This window comes from Schistocerca americana, chromosome 2 (genome assembly GCF_021461395.2).
Source record: "Schistocerca americana isolate TAMUIC-IGC-003095 chromosome 2, iqSchAmer2.1, whole genome shotgun sequence".
NCBI lineage: Eukaryota > Metazoa > Arthropoda > Insecta > Orthoptera > Acrididae > Schistocerca > Schistocerca americana.
Genome location: NC_060120.1, coordinates 765,175,983 through 765,197,493, shown reverse-complemented (window position 1 = coordinate 765,197,493; position 21,511 = coordinate 765,175,983).

The window sequence follows — 21,511 nt, the reverse complement described above, 5'->3', positions numbered from 1 at the left end:
CCGGTTCTGGGTTTTGTGCACGAATTGACCTCTTGGTTAGGTCCCATAAATGTTCGATCGGATTCATTTGGGGTGATACGGGTGACCAAATCATTCGTTCAAGTTGTCCAGAATATTCTTCAAACCAACTGCGAACAGTTGTGATCCGGTGACATGGCGCATTGTCATACACAAAAAGTCCATCTTTGTTTGGATGCAAATGACACCTAAGTAGCCGAACATAATCATTTACAGTGAAGGACCGGTTCAGTTCATTCCATTCAAACAGAGTTTACACCATTATGAAGAACAACCAGCTTGCAATTGACTTGTTGATAGCTTCGGTCCATCGCTTCGAGGGGTCTGACACACATTCGAACCTTACCATCTGTTCTTACCAATTGAAATCCGTACTCAGCTGGCCAGGCCACGGTTTTCCAATCGTCTAGGGCCTAACTGATTTGGTCACGCGCCCAGGAGAGGCGCTGAAGGTGATGTCGTACTGTTAGTAAATGCTCACGCGTCGGTCGTCTGCTGCCGTAGCCCATTAACGCTCTATTTTGCCGCACGTCGCACATGGATTTCTGCGCTTATTTCACGCATTGTTGCATGTCTGTTAGCACTGATAACTCTGGGCAAACGCCGCTGCTCTCGGTCGTAGAGTGAAGGCCGTCGGCCACTTCGTTGTCCGTGGTGAGAGGTAACGCCTGAAATTCGGTATTCTCTGCACGCTCTTGACACCATGTATCGCACAGACCATTGAATTCGCTAACGATTTCCGAAGTGGAATGTTCCATGAGTCTACATACAACTACCGTCCCGAGTTCAAAGTCTGTTAATTTCCGTCGTGCGGCCATAATCACGGCGGAAATCTTTTCATACAAATTTCCTGAGTATAAATGACAGCTCCGCCAATGTACCGACCTTTTATAACTTACGTGCGCAATACTGCCGCCATCTGTATTTGTGCAATCGTTACCCCATAACTTTTGTCACCTCAGTGCTAATACAGCATGGATCCCCATTCCTTGAAGGTCGCAGTTCAACTCCATTTAACTGCATTGTTTTTACATGAATCAAAAGGGTTTTTTAATTTTTATTTTTAACAAACCTGTGTGGTATGTGCTTCGCCGTACCCACTAGAATGTCAGCATGGTAGGTGTATACAGTCGTAATGGAACGGGACACATAACAACAATTTTTTTTAAAGATTAGAAGATGACCGTCTTAACTGTTGAAACCGGTAACCAGGAATAAATAGTACTGAATGCAATCTTGGCTATTAAATTTTCTCCAAAAAAAAGTTAGGATACATAAAAGAGAGTGTTGGGCTATCATTTTCCCATAATTTTGTGTTGGAAGTTCAGCGGTGTCAAATCGGAAGAATAAACGAGAAGAAATGGAAGAATTTTGTTCCAAAATGATGACAAAAACAGTTTAGAGAGTAGGCAGAGAGTCAAAGAACCAAAGAATAAATCTGTAGATGACGCACTTTTCATCGAGTTTACTGCAAAGGCCAGTTTCCCAATTTCAGGACCCATATTATATGGAAAAACGATAAGTTTAAACGAGAAGTTTTCTGATGGTGATCCTAACTTCACAATCAGTCATAGAGGGAGAAACGATTATTTTTTCGTTTATTAGTTTTGATACACCGACGATAGCGATGATATACTAGGTAACCAAGTTATGGCTCACTCTTAAGGCCTTGTGACACAAACAGAGGACGCAACGCAGCTAGACAAAACAGGAACCAACCTTGAATGAATACAGATGTAATTCCTGCGTGATAGTGCTGCACATAATCGACTCACGAATCAGGCTCAAAAGAAACTCACTGATTATTTCGGGTTACAGAACACACTGTCTTTTTTTAAACAACTGGTTAAACTTTAAGTAAAAATAGTGTACAATTTGTGTAATTAACTGAGTTTTGTTTCCGCACTTGTCAGAACATGATTTCAATACTAAAAAGGAAGCACTTCTTAATGCTCTGCGAAATTGCGTTTATTCGGTCACTAACGAGCATAGCCCATTTTCAGATAACAACCAAATGTCGCAAACACAGATAAAATGATGTGCAACTTACCCTTACATTATATACAGAGAATATACAAAAATTATGTCATATAGGGTGTTTACATAGGAAAGTGTTACATTTTTTCACATTGAAATAATTTCATTCACTGAAAAAATAAGTTTTTCGTATGGAAACATGTTTAACAACTAATGATCAGCTACTATTTGATCAGCTACTAAGCTAACAGTCTGTGTCACATTTTTGTTGGCTTCCAGTATTTCCACCAGGATCATCTTTTGATTTTTTTTACAGAGCGTAATACTTCACATTCTATATCATATGAGTGGTTATCTGTTATCAGACGATCGACGAAGGTTGACTCTTTCTCTCTTAATCTACCGTTTCTGTTCTAGTCAGATAAGCTAACTTTCACAGCTCTGCCTGAATGACAAATATATAGTCCATTTTCGCACAGTACTTGTATGTGCTTTTATATACCGCACCCTGTGTCTACAGTCTCAGTTTTCGTTTACTGCTGAATAAAATGCTAGATATTCTGTTGATTTTATAAAATGCATTCTTGTAGTTGCGAAAATTTTTTAACGAGGTAGTGGCACCTTCAACTTTTTAACGAGGTAGTGACATCTTTTGATGTCACTCAAAGTAAATCCTGGAGAATTGGTTACTTACTTCTTGGTGCTATAGCCCATGTAGGGCCTTGGCCTCTCTGATGATCACAGCCCAATCTCGACGATTTTCTGCTCGTTCCCTTCCTCTCCTGACTCCAATCTTTCTCAAATCATTTTCCACATCCTCCAGCCATCCTTTCCGGGGTCTCCCTTTGCTCCTTTTGCCACATGGATTTCCTGTGTAAGCCTTTTTGACAGCTGGCCCAGTCCTCTCAGTCTGTTACACTAAATTTCAGTCATGGAGATTTGCATAACATAATCTATACTACTAACATGTGTGTAAGACAAAGTTACTTCCAGTTTCAGAACTCATACGACAGTCAGTCTGCATCTTTAACTAGAATCATCAAATTCAAACGGACTTGCACCTTACTCAAAAATATTTTAACAGACAGGAAAAATCACTGTTTCACTGCAAGACATGGTTCTGAATAATGGTCTGCCGCAGGGTTCGGCACTAGCATCCATTTTTTTAATCTATGTATTGCGGACATGCCAGACACAAAATTACATAAATTCACGTACGCAGACAATCTGACCACCGCGTGCCAAAGTAAAAATTTTGAAAGGGTACAGTACCGCCCGACGTTGAAAATACGTACAAAATTCTTCGTTATTCTTGTCAGTACAACATATTTTTTCTAATAATAACTCAATTTCAATTAATACAGCGAAGCGGGATACCAGTGTGGGAAAGAATGACAATTTATTTATTTAATTGATCACATGTGCACTCCCACAAAATAAATCCCTACATCCACTTTGGTAAGATCTGTGAAATGAATGAATATATGGTCGTCTGCTAACCGCAGATAGAGAATGTGCAATGTATGATCATCTTTGAGACGATGTTTTGGTCACTTTTGGTGGAACCAAAGAGATGAAACTTATCTGAGCTTTGAGCGCCTGAAATGTGGCTGACCAATACGGTAACAAGGTGCGCCCCCACCTCGACGGAGGTTCGAGCTGACCTGAAGAACGGACATGTTTTCAGCACTCTGCCGCTGGACCTAGTTTTGGTAAGACCTGTCTTAAGTGTGCTCCGTAAAGACAAAAGAGTGGAGACATGGTATGCATGTGAAATACTTAAGAGTAGTTTGGAATAATAATTTCTCTATTTCAGGAACTTTTGTGGGGAGAATTAAATGTCAGGCAGGTAATATTAAGGGGATGACAGTAATCTTCGGAAGTGACCAACGGTCACAATGAAACCACGTGTAGCAATAAGTTGAAATACTTCCGAGTGCTTAAGTTAAGCTGAATTACTAGTGTGTGTACTATAAGTCGGAACTATTTAAGAAATGGCGTGTGCAGGACTTGAAATTAGAGACGAGTACTTCCACGTGGTGAGTACTGTGTGAGTCTCAATCTGTGTATGAGACAAAGGATAAAGAGAAGTACTCGTCCATGGTATCAGTTGAGGACTCGCGTGTGTGATGAATATGTTCTTAATATTACTTTGCGTGTTATGTTTCCGTGTGACGCTTGGTTCAAACTATAATACTCCGAGAGAGAAGCAAGGTGAGTCAGACGTCTACCCAGCAACGCCACTTGGCTTGCATTGCACAGGAAGACGTGCATATATCCTCCAGAGTTCGTAGTAGGGAAGAAAAGTTACGAAGTGGGGCAGTGTCGTGTGAAACTGGGATAAATACTAATTGATGTGGGAAAGTTGAAAGTGATGTGATTATAACGTTGTGGCTATTCTTTGTATTGTATGTTGCCAGTGTGATGTATTTCATGAAATTTAAGTATGTGTGGTTGACATTGGAGAGTAATAAGATAGTTTCAGAGGCAGTGGGTTATTTTCGTGATGATGGGTGTGAGAGTCGAAGTGTGAGATATAGCAAAAGATCCACCATCCTATCCAGAAAGTGCTCTGTAGCGTTACGTAATTACGAGAACATAAGATGGAGAATCACCAATGCAAAGCCATGCCCACTGGGCGGAATTTCTCATGTTGCTATTGTCGTAGGTTATAGAATTTGTGTGTTTAGGTTATAGAATTTATCGGAATAAATAAGATAGTGAAAAGGAAAAGATTGGTGGCCTTTTCCTTCGAATAGTATGTTGTCATGATACCCAGAATTTACAATGTGTGCGCCATTCATATTCAGTGCGATGGCCACGTGTTGATCATAGCCGTTGAATAAGAAAGAAAATGTGATATTGCCAGTGCGTAGTGAACAATCAGAGTTTTGTAAATTTTTAATAGTCAGATGTGCGTTATCCGTTTCCGTTGGTTAATATTCAAACAGGAGAATAATTTGTAACTTAATTGTGAGTACTAGAGCTCATGTTACTTGATAAATAAAAAATGAATCAACTCGCTTGGCAGAGCACTCATGTTGCAGGCCTGACTGCTTGATTCCACACTATGAGCAAGGCATGTGGGTGCCTCTCAATTTTAACGACCTCGACAAAATATTGAATGCGAACCTGGATGTACTAAACACTTACTACTCCAGAAACGGATCTTAAAATAATCCATTACTCTCTAGGAATGAACAGCGCATCAGGCGTAAGGAGAAGCCTGAATACTTCGGAATGAAATCAGATCGCACTCTAACGTATAGCTCACATCTGGAAGATACAAAATAGAAGCTAAAATCCCGTAATGCTGTGCTGCCAAACTATGTGCAAAGACGTGGAGTTGTGATGGAAGCACACCGAGGACTTCAACACTAGCTCTTCTCTGCAGCGTGGCTGAATACTCTTCGTCAGTCTGATTGAGAAGTGCACACGTACCTGAAGTGGACGTTCGGCTGAAGGAGAAAATGTGGACAGTCTCTGGAACACTCTGGGTCACTCCATCTGCCTGGCTTCCCGTCCTTGCAAACACAGAGCCCATCGGACAGTCCTGAACGTGAATGCGAGGAAATCCAGTCAGTGGACCATTTGACTGTGAATTGCATGCTATGAGGCTGAACTGAAGGTCATACACGGGCTCGCTGACACAGCCATAGAGTGGCCCAAGATTATTTGTAATATTGTACATGATTTTCAAAACAGATGTAAAAAATATTTTAAATCAGTACAGAGTGATCACAATATTTTAGTTCAAACATCATGTGATGAGTACCTTTTTAAATGCCGCACCAGTAAATAAGTAAATAAATAAGTCAGCCCGATAGCCTAGCAACAGGTTGCCCTCTCAGATCTACATTATATAAAAATTTTCATTGACAATTTCGATCAAAATTTTCTACTGAAAGAGCCACTGAACTGGAAAATTAAGTATTGGTTGAGATATTTTGATGATATGCTGTGTTCATGGACTGGTACCAATAAGCAGTTACAGAAATTACATCAGTTACACTAACAATGTAAGAAAATTCAGTTCGCAATGGAGCTGGGAGGCTCTTCTATCAATTTCTCGAATCTCAATACAGATATTTGTACAAAGACGCATTTATTTAACACATACAGAAAAACCATAGCTACACGTGCAATAATCCCAGAAAACTCCCAGAATTCACGCAGTCACAAACATGCGTTTTTCCATTCAATGATGCATCGCCTCATATCTGTCTCGCTATCATGGCTACAGCTCTGCCCTGATAGACAATATACTACAAAAAACGAAATGCGTTAAATTACGGTAGTCCTGTGTACTGGCCAACAGGAACAGTCGGTAGTTTACAAAAAGTGGTGCATCAAACCATATAATAGCAAAATTTCAGATAGCCTCGGTAAAAAGATGAAGTCTCGGAACTACAGTTGTACATTTTATAATACCAACAGAATACCAAAATTCTTATTAAACAGTAAAAACAAAGTGACACTCTTCGCAAAGGGTGGGGTACATAAAATTACCTACAAGCACTGTGGGAAAAAAGACTATTATTGGTCAGCCAGGCAGAACTGTGGCATTTAGGTTATCTGAACAAGGGAGGAGCTGGAGATCAAGAAAGAAAAAGTCAGCCTTCACCGATCATCTAATTACAGAAAACCACTCGTGTGGTATAGAGTGTGAAGTATTACATTCTATAAAGAAAAGTAAATCCTGCTCGAAATACTGGAAATCAACAAACATAGGACACAGAATGCTTAGTTTTAAATGATCAAACTCAGTTTCCTTTTTCCCCTCTTTTAAACTAAGTTTTAGTTTCAAATAAAAAATTGAAACTATGTAAAGAACCTACAGGTCATCTTTCCTGTATCTTTTGTATCTTCTGTGTAAATAATAACTGTGTAAGTATCACGTCATTGTATCCGTGTTTCAGCGGAAGACGACCTATGACGCCCAAAACCGGTTCGTCACGGAATAAATGTGCTTTCACAGAACATTAGAATGCGTTTCCCTGTTAATATTATAATTTATACGTTTATGTGAAAGTAAATGTAACGTAAATTTTGATGGTGCATAGCCTAAGCCATTCTAATTTTTTTCTGAATTTTTGGATTATCCGATTTTTTATAATCAGGATAACCTAAGGGTACGTCTAGGAGCTATAAACGGGGTTCCGCTGTAATCTGTGGCTGAAAGCTCAGGCTCATGGGCATAATCACCGATATCCATAGTAATGAATGCTTTGTGTTTACAAGTTAAAAGATAGTGCCGGTATTACGATATCCGTCAGTTTGTTTTACATGTGATCGATAATATTAAGTAATATCATTGTTTTAAATAACTATTGTTATCCATTCAGGTCGGAGTGTGCCCATATTGTCTTGAATGCATAGTGTTCTGCAGAGGGTAGATGCGTTCTTCACACCTGTCTGCGCTAAATATGGCGACATGCGCTTTATCCGTAACATCCGCGGCTGACTTATGTCTGAGACAACGCTGTTTCATTCGTAATAACAGTCGCTTACTGAATTGCAGGAAACTGCCCAAATTCCATGCAGATTGTTTTAGGGCACTCCATTCATTGTAATCCTCCACGATCTGGCTATTATACTGACGGAAAAAAAATCGCAGCACAAAGAAGGGGTTGTGCGACACAAACGAACGTTGGTAGGAATGTTTCTCGCCTTAAAGATGATGTCTATTCAAATTTCACGCCAGTCACATAAGGGTGGCGTTAGTAGCGCCACTATGAGGATGCAAATCAGGTTTGCCTTAAATTCGCGCTTTAACGGTCGTGAGCGTTAGTTGCCGGTGAGACTTAAAAGTGACTCATCACCTCACTGAGTTTGAACGATATCGTGTAATACGGCTACGAGAAGCTGTATGTTCCTTCTGCGATACTACAGAAAAGCTTGGCAGGAGTGTAGTCACTGTACATAAGTGCTGGTCGCGGTAGTCACGGAAATGTATGGTCGTAAGACGAGTGGGCTCCGGACGACCACGTGACACCGAGAGAGAAGACCTTCGTGTTCGGCGTGTGGCTCTGGCGCATTGTGCTGCACCTACAGCAGCCTTCTGAGTAGCAACTGGCACGACAGCGACACAACGATCTGTTACAAATCGATTACTTCAACGACCGCTCCGAACCAGACCCCCTGTAGCATGCATTCCACTAACCACAAACTATGTCATTTGCGACTTCAGTAGTGTCGAGCGAAAGCTCATTGGAAGGCAGGCTGGAGGACTGTTGTGTATTATGGTGAAAACTGGCTCTGCCTCGGCACCAGTGATTACTGTGTGTTGGTTAGCAGAATGCCAGTTGAGGGCCTATAACAACCCTATTGCTTGCTACGCACCCTGCATCTACAACTGGAGTTGTGGTCTGGTGTGCGATTTTGTATGACAGCAGGAGCGCTCTCGTTTTTATCCCATTCGCCCTGGTTGCAAATCTGTACGTTAATCTGCCACTGATGAACAGCATTCCAGGGGATGTTTTCCAACATAACGCTCCCTCACACACCGCTGTTGCTACTCAACGTCACCTACAGAATGTCGACATGTTGCCTTGGCCTGCTCGATCACCAGATCTTTCTCCAGTCGTGCACATGTGGGACATCATCTGAGGACAACTTCAGCTTAATCCACAAACAACATTAACCCTTCCTGTATTGACCGACCACATGCAACAGACTTGGAACGCCATACCACAAACTATTCGGCACCTGTACTACGCAACACATGCACGTTTGCATGCTTGAGTTCGATGTTTTGGCGGTTACACCAGCATTTCCCATTTGCAATGTCTTATATTTCGCTTATTAACCTATGAAACATCACAGACAAATGTGTTCCCGAAATATCGTTACTATACGTAAGTTGGCTGTAATTTCGCACCTTACAAGAACTCATCCACATACTTTGCTGTGATCTACAAACACAGTTAGGTATCATGTGATAGGTTGTACATCGTATATATGAATATATAAAGGAGACTGACACTGTCACGTATGTCTTGAAAATAACTGTTAACGCTTATTGCATGAAAGGTGACGGAGTGTTTCTATTATAAAAATCGCGTAGTGAATGATTGCCTACACTAGTAGAGGTTGGAACGCCAGTGGAGATGAAACGGCAGACACAACTCAAGCTGCGGGTGGAAGGCCCGCACAGGTGTTGGTCCTGCTTAAACACGGGTAATAGCTTGACGGACGTCGTGACACCTGAGGTCTGGTGCACAGTAGGGTGACGGGTGGCCGCTGTTGTAGTAGTGGCCGGAAGGAGAACCGGATAATACTTCCGAACGCTGAAAATCTTGGACGCAGGTGAGAGGAACGAAGAAGCGGCACCTTGGAAACCACGCAGGCTGGGTTATTTCCAAGGATTTTTACTCAGAAGCGTACCACTGTACGAGTATATGTTTTTCCTCGCAAACTTTCCGCACTGGACGACAATAGACTAAAATATGGTTTGCTGGCGTTCGGAAGAATCTGTAGAGAGGGAAAATATTCCGTAGTTTCGGGAATATGATTCGTTTTCGGAATTACGATGGTGGGGAGCCGAGCCTTGACAGGAAGCCAGCGGTGGAGAGACGAGGTCTTGCGTTGTGAGCGCCCGTGTGTGACGGTCGCTCGGTATCAGCTTTGTCGGTACAAACGGACTTACTGTCTTTGCTCTTAGGAGAGTTTATTGTTAGAACAGTTAGGCACTGTACTGTTGCGAACCTATACGATTCTGGGCTTCACCTCCGGGTTGGAAGTCGTCGATGAGTACGCAGCGTTCAGTAATTGAGAGCTCTTCCTCTGCCTATACTTACGTTGAGACGTTATCTGAACTCCGTCCTTGTGGCTGGGAATTCGCGTTTCTCGTCTGTAGAGCACAGAGAGGAGAAGACAGTACTACAGTATATTAGTCAGAGGACCGCCTTCTGTTGTCGCAGTGTTTGAAAGAGTTTATTTGTGGCTGCAATTCTTCCATCGTCGAAGACGAGTACGAGAACCATCACTTCGATCCACCGGACGCAGTACATACGGTGATATCGCAAATTGCTTCGGCTTATTAGGGCTACAAAGCTGTGATCACGTTAGTTTATTTCTACTGAGGCTCCACACCATCGTAGATCGTCTTTGAAAGTAGTGTCTTCTAGCGTTTGGTACGTAGTTGATGTCAGTCATTTCGCGTTACTGATATTAGTCTGCGCACTCTTAATAAGGGGCGGAGTTGGGCAATTTATTAGTAAACGTTGTAATATAAAGGGTTTGTTTTTTAATCTACAGTAAATATATAAGCAGGAACAACGTGGGCGAGTTGGGCAATTGATCAGTAATTTACTTAGGAAATGTAAACTTTGTAATACAAAGGTTTTTTTGTAAAATCTACAATAAACATATAAGCAGGAACAACGTTTATCGTTTAGTAGGATTAGTGCCTTCATCATTCATTTACGTTTAGATTGTAATTTATAGAATTAAGAGATCCTAAGATCTGCTTCAGGGGGTAGTCAGAAAGGGCCAAGTCTTCATTTGGACGTTTATTATTTTCCGTTGAGCACATTCATTTTACACCCGCCTGGAGTAGCATCTTGGATCTATATTAATTATTTTTTAGTCTTGCGATTTTTTTTCGTCACTGTATTTTCATGTCACATACACATAAATAATATTGAGTGTAAAATCAAATATATTTACAACTACACAACGGAACGCTTATTACACTGAGAAGTGTAGCACGTTAACATATTGTGACAACTTGACAGATTAACGTACGGTTGAATAATGAACTATGTGACTAACATTGAAAGAGATGCGGTTGGTGACATCTTGTAAGACAACTTCATTTTACCTCTTAATGCGGCGGAAATGATCCACAGTACATCTTACAAATCCCGTTTCAGTAATTACAACAGAAAAAATAATGAATTACTGTGCTGGTAAGCCCCTACGTTATTTGATTTTCAAACAGCTGAGCAGAACTGAACGTACTCAGACATTTCGCATTTCGCTCTTTACCTATTCTGATCAACACTAAAATGACACACAATATTTTTAGCGCAACGCAATCTGACTTTCAGTAATCCCTACAAAAGAATGGCCCTGACTAACATTAAGCTATACGTTTCACAAATCACTTACCTCACAAAAATCTTCGTTACTCAAGCTACTGCAATACAGCGAGCGCCACTATTGCCAGCTAAATAAAAGATTCAAACTACTGAAGGCACTAACTACTGATAGGCATAGTTAGCAAATGAAAGATTTTGACAGAGAAAAAACAATGTATTTACCTTAATATTGTTCAAACGTCATATTATATATATCAGTTCATGACATCCAGTCTTACAAATTTACTGTCTCTGTCCAGATCATCCGCTCTCAAAACTCCGCAATCTCACTCCCCACATCCACCACTGCTGGCGGCTCACCTCCCACTGCGCAATGCTACGCGCTGTTAACAGCCAACTGCCCAACACGACAATAGCGATTATTGCAACAATGCCGATCAGCCTCAGACTGCACACAGCACAGTGAGTGATTTTCATATATAGCGCTACGTGGCGTTACCAATAAAAAAAACCTAAACAGCCTACTTACAAGTTGTAACTTACAGAACGTTTCGAGAACATAACAGGCTGCGCTGAATTAAAATGTGGTCCTGATGTGCATCTACATTCTTAGTCAATGAAAAGTAGATTACGGGGTCAGGCTTCAGTATAAAAATATTCGTGCTAAGGCCAGCCCCTCGACAAAGCACCGGCGTATACGTTGGATGGAAGTAGTTCACCATATTTTGCTGCGATCTGCAAAATTTAATTATCCAAGAATGAACATCTACATCTACATTTATACTCCGCAAGCCACCCAACAGTCTGTGGCGGAGGGCACTTTACGTGCCACTGTCATTACCTCCCTTTTCTGTTCCAGTCGCGTATGGTTCGCGGGAAGAACGACTGTCTGAAAGCCTCCGTGCGCGCTCTAATCTCTCTAATTTTACATTCGTGATCTCCTCGGGAGGTATAAGTAGGGGGAAGTATTGTATTCGATATCTCATCCAGAAACGCACCCTCTCGAAACCTGGCGAGCAAGCTGCACCGCGATACAGAGCGCCTCTCTTGCAGAGTCTGCCACTTGAGTTTGCTAAACATCTCCGTAACGCTATCACGGTTACCAAATAACCCTGTGACGAAACGCGCCGCTCTTCTTTGGATCTTCTCTATCACCTCCGTCAACCCGATATGGTACGGATCCCACACTGATGAGCAATACTCAAGTATAGGTCGAACGAGTGTTTTGTAAGCCACCTCCTTTGTTGATGGACTACATTTTCTAAGGACTCTCCCAATGAATCTCAACCTGGTACCCGCCTTACCAACAATTAATTTTATATGATTGTTCCACTTCAAATCGTTCCGCACGCATACTCCCAGATATTTTACAGAAGTAACTGCTACCAGTGTTTGTTCCGCTATCATATAATCATACAATAAAGGATCCTTCTTTCTATGTATTCGCAATACATTACATTTGTCTATGTTAAGGGTCAGTTGCCACTCCCTGCACCAAGTGCCTATCCGCTGCAGATCTTCCTGCGTTTCGCTACAATTTTCTAATGCTGCAACTTCTCTATATACTACAGCATCATCCGCGAAAAGCCGCATGGAACTTCCGACACTATCTACTAGGTCATTTATATATATTGTGAAAAGCAATGGTCCCATAACACTCCCCTGTGGCACGCCAGAGGTTACTTTAACGTCTGTAGACGTCTCTCCATTGATAACAACATGCTGTGTTCTGTTTGCTAAAAACTCTTCAATCCAGCCACACAGCTGGTCTGATATTCCGTAAGCTCTTACTTTGTCTATCAGGCGACAGTGCGGAACTGTATCGAACGCCTCCCGGAAGTCAAGGAAAATAGCATCTACCTGGGAGCCTGTATCTAATATTTTCTGGGTCTCATGAACAAATAAAGCGAGTTGTGTCTCACACGATCGCTGTTTCCGGAATCCATGTTGATTCCTACAGAGTAGATTCTGGGTTTCCAAAAACGACATGATACTCGAGCAAAAAACATGTTCTAAAATTCTACAACAGATCGACGTCAGATATATAGGTCTATAGTTTTGCGCTTCTGCTCGAAGACCCTTCTTGAAGACTGGGACTACCTGTGCCCTTTTCCAATCATTTGGGACCTTCCGTTCCTCTAGAGACTTGCGGGACACGGCTGTTAGAAGGGGGGGGCAAGTTCTTTCGCGTACTCTGTGTAGAATCGAGTTGGTATCCCGTCCGGTCTAGTGGACTTTCCTCTGTTGAGTGATTCCCGTTGCTTTTCTATTCCTTGGACACTTATTTCGATGTCAGCCATTTTTTCGTTTGTGCGAGGATTTAGAGAAGGAACTGCAGTGCGGTCTTCCTCTGTGAAACAGCTTTGGAAAATAGGTGTTTAGTATTTCAGCTTTGCGCGTGTCATCCTCTGTTTCAATGCCATCATCATACCGGAGTGTCTGGATATGCTGTTTCGAGCCACTTACTGATTTAACGTAAGACCAGAACTTCCTAGGATTTTCTGTCAAGTCGGTACATAGAATTTTACTTTCGAATTCACTGAACGCTTCACGCATGGCCCTCCTTACGCTAACTTTGAAATCGTTTAGCTTCTGTTTGTCTGAGAGGTTTTGGCTGCGTTTAAACTTGGAGTGAAGCTCTCTTTGCTTTCGCAGTAGTTTCCTAACTTTGTTGTTGAACCACGGTGGGTTTTTCCCGTCCCTCACAGTTTTACTCGGCACGTAGCTGTCTAAAACGCATTTTACGATTGCCTTGAACTTTTTCCATAAACACTCAACATTGTGAGTGTCGGAACAGAAATTTTCGTTTTGATCTGTTAGGTAGTCTGAAATCTGCCTTCTATTACTCTTGCTAAACAGATAAACCTTCCTCCCTTTTTTTATATTCATATTAACTTCCATATTCAGGGATGCTGCAACGGCCTTATGATCGCTGATTCCCTGTTCTGCACTTACAGAGTCGAAAAGTTCGGGTCTGTTTGTTATCAGTAGGTCCAAGATGCTATCTCCCCGAGTCTGTTCTCTGTTTAATTGCTTGAGGTAATTTTCGGATAGTGCACTCAGTATAATGTCACTCGATGCTCTGTCCCTACCACCCGTCCTAAACATCTGAGTGTCCCAGTCTATATCTGGTAAATTGAAATCTCCACCTAAGACTATAACATGCTGAGAAAATTTATGTGAAATGTATTCCAAATTTTCTCTCAGTTGCTCTGCCACTAATATTGCTGAATCGGGAGGACGGTAAAAGGAGCCAATTATTAACCTAGCTCGGTTGTTGAGTGTAACCTCCACCCATAATAATTCAGAGAACATGCGGCTAAACGAGTTGCAAGATATGAATAATGGGCTTGTAAATACGGATAGAAATTCTCCTACACTCGCAGACCTGTATGGACCGAATGCCTCCCGCTAATAATGGTTTCTGGATACCGCGTTAGCGGCATACGAAGTTGAACTCCTGACAACGTAGCACTTCATATACCGGGCACATGGCCGCTTTGTAGCTCCTTGTCTCTGTTCATAAACACGTACTTACTCTTTCACCGCCAATATGACGTCTACAAATTTCGAGCGTATCGTAATTTTTTTTTTCTAATGTAAGGTATTTCAGGCTGCTAGGATTTGCACACGAGACTATGCAGATGAAGTACTGATCGGGAACCCATCTCCGGAGATGCACCGTTTGGATGTAAAATTATTTTCAACATCGGATCACTTTCAGTCTCCCGCTTTACGGTACGCACATAGCGGACACAAAAAGAGTTCTGTAATGTGTGCTCTACATGAGTTACTCCACTAGGTCTACATCAGACGCATGCTTTCGTACACACTGTCTAAAAATGCCGATGCACGTTCGCGGAGCACTACAGTCAACCCTCCTAGTTGCGAACTTCCCATTTGATCGGACGAAAACAGTATGTGATGGCCCGAGACTATCCGGAAAATGTTCTCGGGACATGCATATTGCAGCTCTATCACTATATACCGTACCTTGGAACGGTATATTTGAAAACGATCCGATCTTCAAACTTATTTTATAGCCAGACTGTACACATCCGGACAAGGGTTCCTTGTTAAAACTTTATCTACTAAATTCCCTCTACAACCCCGAGAGGTCAGTTGTAGGAACTGTGGAACACCTTGTATAGTGAACACGTTGAGTGGCATTTTGGTATCTAGATCATTTTTAAAACGTTTTGTAAACAGGGCGTATAAGAGTGTAAACGTTTTTATGAGAATTGCTACTTCTTTTTTTTTTCTTTTCGACATTTGTCTATGTTCTTCGTTTAATAGCGGTTACCAGTCGGTTCAGAGATTTTTTCTGTCATTTGTCAGTTCTGTCACATCTGGCAATGATTTACTAACCTGAAACTTGTCCACGTGAAACTGTATCTCATCCAGTAACCACTGATTAGCTGTTTTGTAAGGTGGGAAGAAAAATCATTGCATACTACCTCCAACAGGGCCATGCCTAATAAACCATTGCGGCGCTCAAACCTACATTCGTGTTACGGACAGCTTTACGTATTTTACGCGCAGTGTCAGTACTTACGTCAAAATCATGTATTACGAACTTGCAAAATCTAAGGAAGTAAATACGAAAATTACTTTTGACTGCACTTGAGAAATAATGAGCCGTATCTATACAGCCACCTAACTAGTCCTGTGTGAATACCAATCTTTTCCGGTAACGACAAGTTGAAAAGAAAAAAATTTACGAAGCTTTACTGAGCACTCAGTGTGCCTGATTACCTTACGGAAGACACTGTTTCTAAGTCCACTACTGCCATATTCTGTCGTGACAAGAAAACTGGGACGTCATTCATTTGTCCTTGTGAGGACACCTGAGGAGATACGGAGAGGATAATTAAGTTTCTGGTTTCGAAGGCCGACAACAACAGACTGGAGTGCACTGTTCTGTCCAGTGTACCGCCGGCCAACGACGCCTTCGGCAGAAAATGAACCAGCTGTCGGTCGGAAATGCCTGGGGTATCCTCCTGGGACATTGGTGATGTAGTTTATTAGACATGGGACGAAAAGTATAATTATGAGTAGCAAACTTAATCAACTACAGGACTACTACGGTATTGTACGATTTCAATTCATTTCTAGTGCTTTGAAGGTGTGCATGACCCGATATATTCCATGAGGCATACTAGTTCGTTCTTCCCGGCGTTAAGTTGTGGAATCATTCTGACATTCTCTTGCACTCTTCTTAAACCAAGGGTTAAGCAAAGTAGCCGGTTCTGTGTCCACTTTTCCCTTCGTATTCTCGGGTTTCTCAACGACGTTCGTGTAAGAATAACAGTCTGTGCTCAAGGTATATATTAAATTGTGCCTGTTCTCTGTTTATGTCTCTGTTCCTCATTGTATCTTCCCTGTAACATCTGTAATAGCTCGAAGAAATATTATTGCAAAACAGGTGAGCGTAAGAAGGTAAGAAAGGGGTGTTGGGGACAATGGAAGCCCTTAAAAAACTATAGTGGCGGGCTATGGATCTATGGATACAGAGCTGTCTGTTTCAACCCCATGTCAGTCTTGGGAGTTTTATCCGTCATTGTTTGACAAAACAATGAAAAAACCAAAAGAAAGGAAGGTAAAAACTTAGTAAAAACTGGCTGACTAATCTCGAGCTGTGTGCCCCAATCAGACATTCAAGCAGTGATTTTTGTGTGCGGTATTGACTTTTAATAGCGTATCTGTGATATTATGCCATACAGGATTGTCTCTCAACCAAGAATGAGTGGTAAGAAACGGTACTCATACAGAAACGATACGAAAATATCCTATGCAACACGGCGTCCAATGTCTTCAAAGCGTCCAAATAATAGATACCAGGCTAAGAGTAGTTCGGAAGGAGTCAGAGCCTCCTCTACGAAATGGAAAGACAATGACCAGAATCTTGATGTGAAATTGCAGTTTACTCTGTTATTTATCAACATGTGACACGTAAAACGCGCAATGCCACATCACTTAGCAAGAACGAAGCCGTCGAGTAGTCTTCATAATAAATACAGCTTTTCCAAACTGCCCAGAAAATTTATACGAAACGCATATGAAATCATTCTAGCTATGTGCCTGCTTGGAGTACGGCTAAAAGAAATTGTAAAACTTTGTACCTACATGGAACTGCCGCGACCGATATCTCAATTGTTCTGTGCTAAACTAGTGGATACCATCTCGATCGCAGACCAGACCTGGGATAGCAGATTAATGATAAGATTTTCCTACATGTAGCATTTTCCATTTTGTCACACATTTTAAAACTTCAAACGCGTTTTTCGGGGAATATGATTTTTCGAAGCGGCTTGCAGCATAACTTCAAAACTGTTAAAGCTTTTTATTTGGAAATTTTATTACGTCTTTGAAATAACATACCAAAATGAAGATTCGCCAATTACACAAAAATCAATATTTCTACAATGAAGCGCTAAACAAACTAGTATAGGCATGCGTCTTCAAATAAAGAGGTATGTAAACAGGCAGAATACGTGTCTGGTGCAGTTGTTAGATCTGTTACTGCTGTTGGCGTGTTACCAAGATTTAAGTGAGTTTGAAAATGGTGTTGTAGTCAGCGCACGAGCGATGGGACAAAGTATCTCGGAGACTGCAGTGAATTCGCGATTTTCCCGTACGACCATTTCACGAGTGTGCCGTGAATATCAGGAATCCGGTAAAATATCAAATCTCGGATATCGTTGTGGCCGGAAAAAGATCCTGCAAGAACAGGATCAACGACAACCGAAGAGAATCGTTCAGCGTGACAGAAGTGCAATCCTTCCGAAAATTGCTGCAGATTTCAATGCTGGGCCATCAAGTGTCAGCGTGCGAGCCATTCAACGAAACATCACCGATGTGGGTTTTCGGAACCGAAGGCCCAATCGTGTACCCTTGATGACTGTACGATACAAAGGTTTACGCCTCGCGTGGGCCCGACATTGGACTGTTGACGACTCGAAACATGCTGCCTGGTCGGACTAGTCTCGTTTCAAATTGTGTCGAGCGGATGGGCGTGTGCGGGTGTGGAGACAAGCTAATGAGTCCACGGACCTGCATGTCAGCAGGGGACTTTTCAAGCTGGTGGGGACTTTGTAATAGTGTGCAGTTGGAGTAATCGTGGACCCCTGATATGTCTAGATACTCTACAACCCTAACGGGTGACACGTACTTAAGCATCCTGTCTGATCTCCTGCATCCAGTCATATCCATTGAGCATTCCGACGGACTTGGACAATTCCAGCAGGTCAATGCGGCACCCCACAGTCGAGAATTGCTACAGTGCGGCTCCGCGAACACTCTTCTGAGTTTAAACACTTCAGCTGGCCGCCAATCTCCCTAGACATGAAAATATTGAGCATATCTGGGATGTCTTGCAAGGTGCTGTACAGAAGAGATCTCAACCCCATCGTAGTCTTTCGAATTTATGGACAGCCCTACAGGATTCATGGTGTCAGTTACCTCCAGCACTATTTCAGACATCAGTCGAGCCCACGCCACATCGTGTTGCGGTACTTCTGCGTGGCAGGTGTATCAGTTTCTCTGTTTCTTCAGTTTATAGTTCCTTGCATGATTCACTAGCTACACTCACGTAGATTACAAACATGTTTTTTCTTTTTTCCAGATTCAAATTGACATCAGTTACAGTGCCACAGATTGCCTCAAATTCAACATGCATCGGAATAATTTCTGCAGTGTTGCCATTTTGTGATATTTTTCAAGAAATTTTTTTTAGAATGTACGTAAATATGCTTTCAATAACAACCCGAAGTATTAGTTCTCTGACACCTTTCCTTCCTCCCAAAATAAAACTGTCACGAAAATCCTTTTTTTATGCCATTACAGTGATTTTATCCTTGAATAAGACACATATTGTCCTGTAACAAATGCCGCCCTTCTGAGAACGCTGGTTGTTGAGAAGCAGTGTTTGGCTGTGGGAGGGCTGGTGCAGTGGATGTAGACGTAGCAGTGACAGGCGCGCACTTGACCGGGACCAGCTCGCCAGGCGGCTGCGCGTGGGTGGGGGCTCAGCCTCGCGGTGGTCCCTCTCGCGCCGCGCATTAAGCCTCTCGACGTTAATGTTGATTTAACGACCGCCTATCTGGGGACACGCCCGGCCCCGCACCCTCCGTGCCCAGCGCTTCTGTTCCCGCCGCCGATAAACTTGACTTAAGAGAGCCGCGGAACTCTCGGTAACACACAATTATCTAGTTATTCGGTGCTCCACCACAGGAAGGCAGGCAGGCACCGGGACCTATCTGCTTTCCTCGTTCCCTGCTCAACTTCTAGCACTTCTCAACACGAGGATTATTACTACGCTATCTGCAACCGTTAACTTGAAAAGCTGAAGTATCAGATTAACTTACCTCTTCACTTAATGTTAACTCCTTGTGCGCATATCATCTTCCATTAATCTGACCTCCAAACCGTGGTATAATAACGATGACTCTCCTAACGCAAACCGAAAGTAAACACCGTTGGGGGTGAGCAGTGGTTGGCACACACGACTGTCATTAGAAGGAAGATGTTTCAAATACACGTTCGGTCTTAAATATTTAGGTTTTCCGTGATTCCCCTAAATCGCTCCTGGAAAATGCCGGAAGGGTTCCTTGGAAAGGGAATGACTGATTTTCATCCCCATTCCCTTCCGCATCTAATGACCTCGATGTCGAAAGAACGTTAAAACCTGATCTTCCTTTCATTTCCTTTCCGATAGTGATTAGTTCGAATATTGATGACAGTTAAAATTTTTATCGCTAGTCTTAAGTCGATACAAGAAATGGAAGGAATGTAGACACTAGTTCCTGATGACAGGACTGTGCTCCAGTCAGGATGGATTTACGCATGAGCCAAGTAAGCCGGAGCCTAGGGCATCAAGAGGGAAGACGGCGTCGCGAGACATTTTTTAAAATTTATTAATCGCAGATTCTTTACAGACGAATGGAAAAACTGATAGAAGCCGACCTCAGGGAAGATCAATTTTCACTCCGTCTTCAGGCCACAGGTGGCCCATCGGGACCATCCGACCGCCGTGTCATCCTCAAGTTGAGGATGCGGATAGGAGGGGCGTGTGGTCAGCACACCGCTCTCCCGGTCGTTAGGATGGTTTTCTTTGACTGGAGCCGCTACTATTCGGTCGAGTAGCTCCTCAATTTGCATCACGAGGCTGAGTGCACCCCGAAAAACGGCAACAGCGCATGGCAGCTGGATGGTCACCCATCCAAGTGCCGGCCACGCCCGACAGCGCTTAACTTCGGTGATATCACGGGAACCGGTGTATCCACTGTGGCAAGCCCGTTGCCGCGAAGATCAATTTGGATTCCGTAGAAATATGGGACACGTGAGGCAATACTGACCCTACGACTTATCTTAGAAGAAAGATTAAGGAAACGCAAACCTACGTTTCTAGCATTTGTAGACTTAGAGAAAGCTTTTGACAATGTTGATTGGAATACTCTCTTTCAAATTCTAAAGGTGGCAGGGGTAAAATACCGGGAGCGAAATGCTATTTACAATTTGTACAGAAATCAGATGGCAGTTATAAGAGTCGAGGGGCATGAAAGGGAAGCAGCGGTTGGGAAGGGAGTCAGACAGGGTTGTAGCCTGTCCCCGATGTTATTTAATCTGTATATTGAGCAAGCAGTAAAGGAAACAAAAGAAAAATTCGGTGTAGGTATTAAAGTCCATGGAAAAGAAATAAAAACGTTGAGGTTCGCCGATGACATTGTAATTCTGTCAGAGACAGCAAAGGACTTGGAAGAGCAGTTGAACGGAATGGACAGAGTCTTGAAAGGAGGATGTAAGATGAACATCAACAGAAGCAAAACGAGGATAATGGAATGTAGTCGAATTAAGTCGGGTGATGCTGAGGGAATTAGATTAGGAAATGAGACACTTAAAGTAGTAAAGGAGTTTTGCTATTTGGGGAGCAAAATAACTGATGATGGTCGAAGTAGAGAGGATATAAAATGTAGACTAGCAATGGCAAGGAAAGCGTTTCTGAAGAAGAGAAATTTGTTAACATCGAGTATGGATTTAAGTGTCAGGAAGTCGTTTCTGAAAGTATTTGTATGGAGTGTAGCCATGTATGGAAGTGAAACATGGACGATGAATAGTTTGGACAAGAAGAGAATAGAAGCTTTGGAAATGTGGTGCTACAGAAGAATGCTGAAGATTAGATGGGTAGATCACATAACTAATGAGGAGGTATTGAATAGAATTGGGGGGAAGAGGAGCTTGTGGCACAACTTGACTAGATGATGGGATCGGTTGGTAGTACATGTTCTGAGACATCGAGGGATCACCAATTTAGTATTGGAGGGCAGCGTGGAGGGTAAAAATCGTAGAGGGAGACCAAGAGATGAATACACTAAACAGATTCAGAAGGATGTAGGCTGCAGTAGGTACTGGGAGATGAAGAAGCTTGCACAGGATAGAGTAGCATGAAGAGCTGCATCAAACCAGTCTCAGGA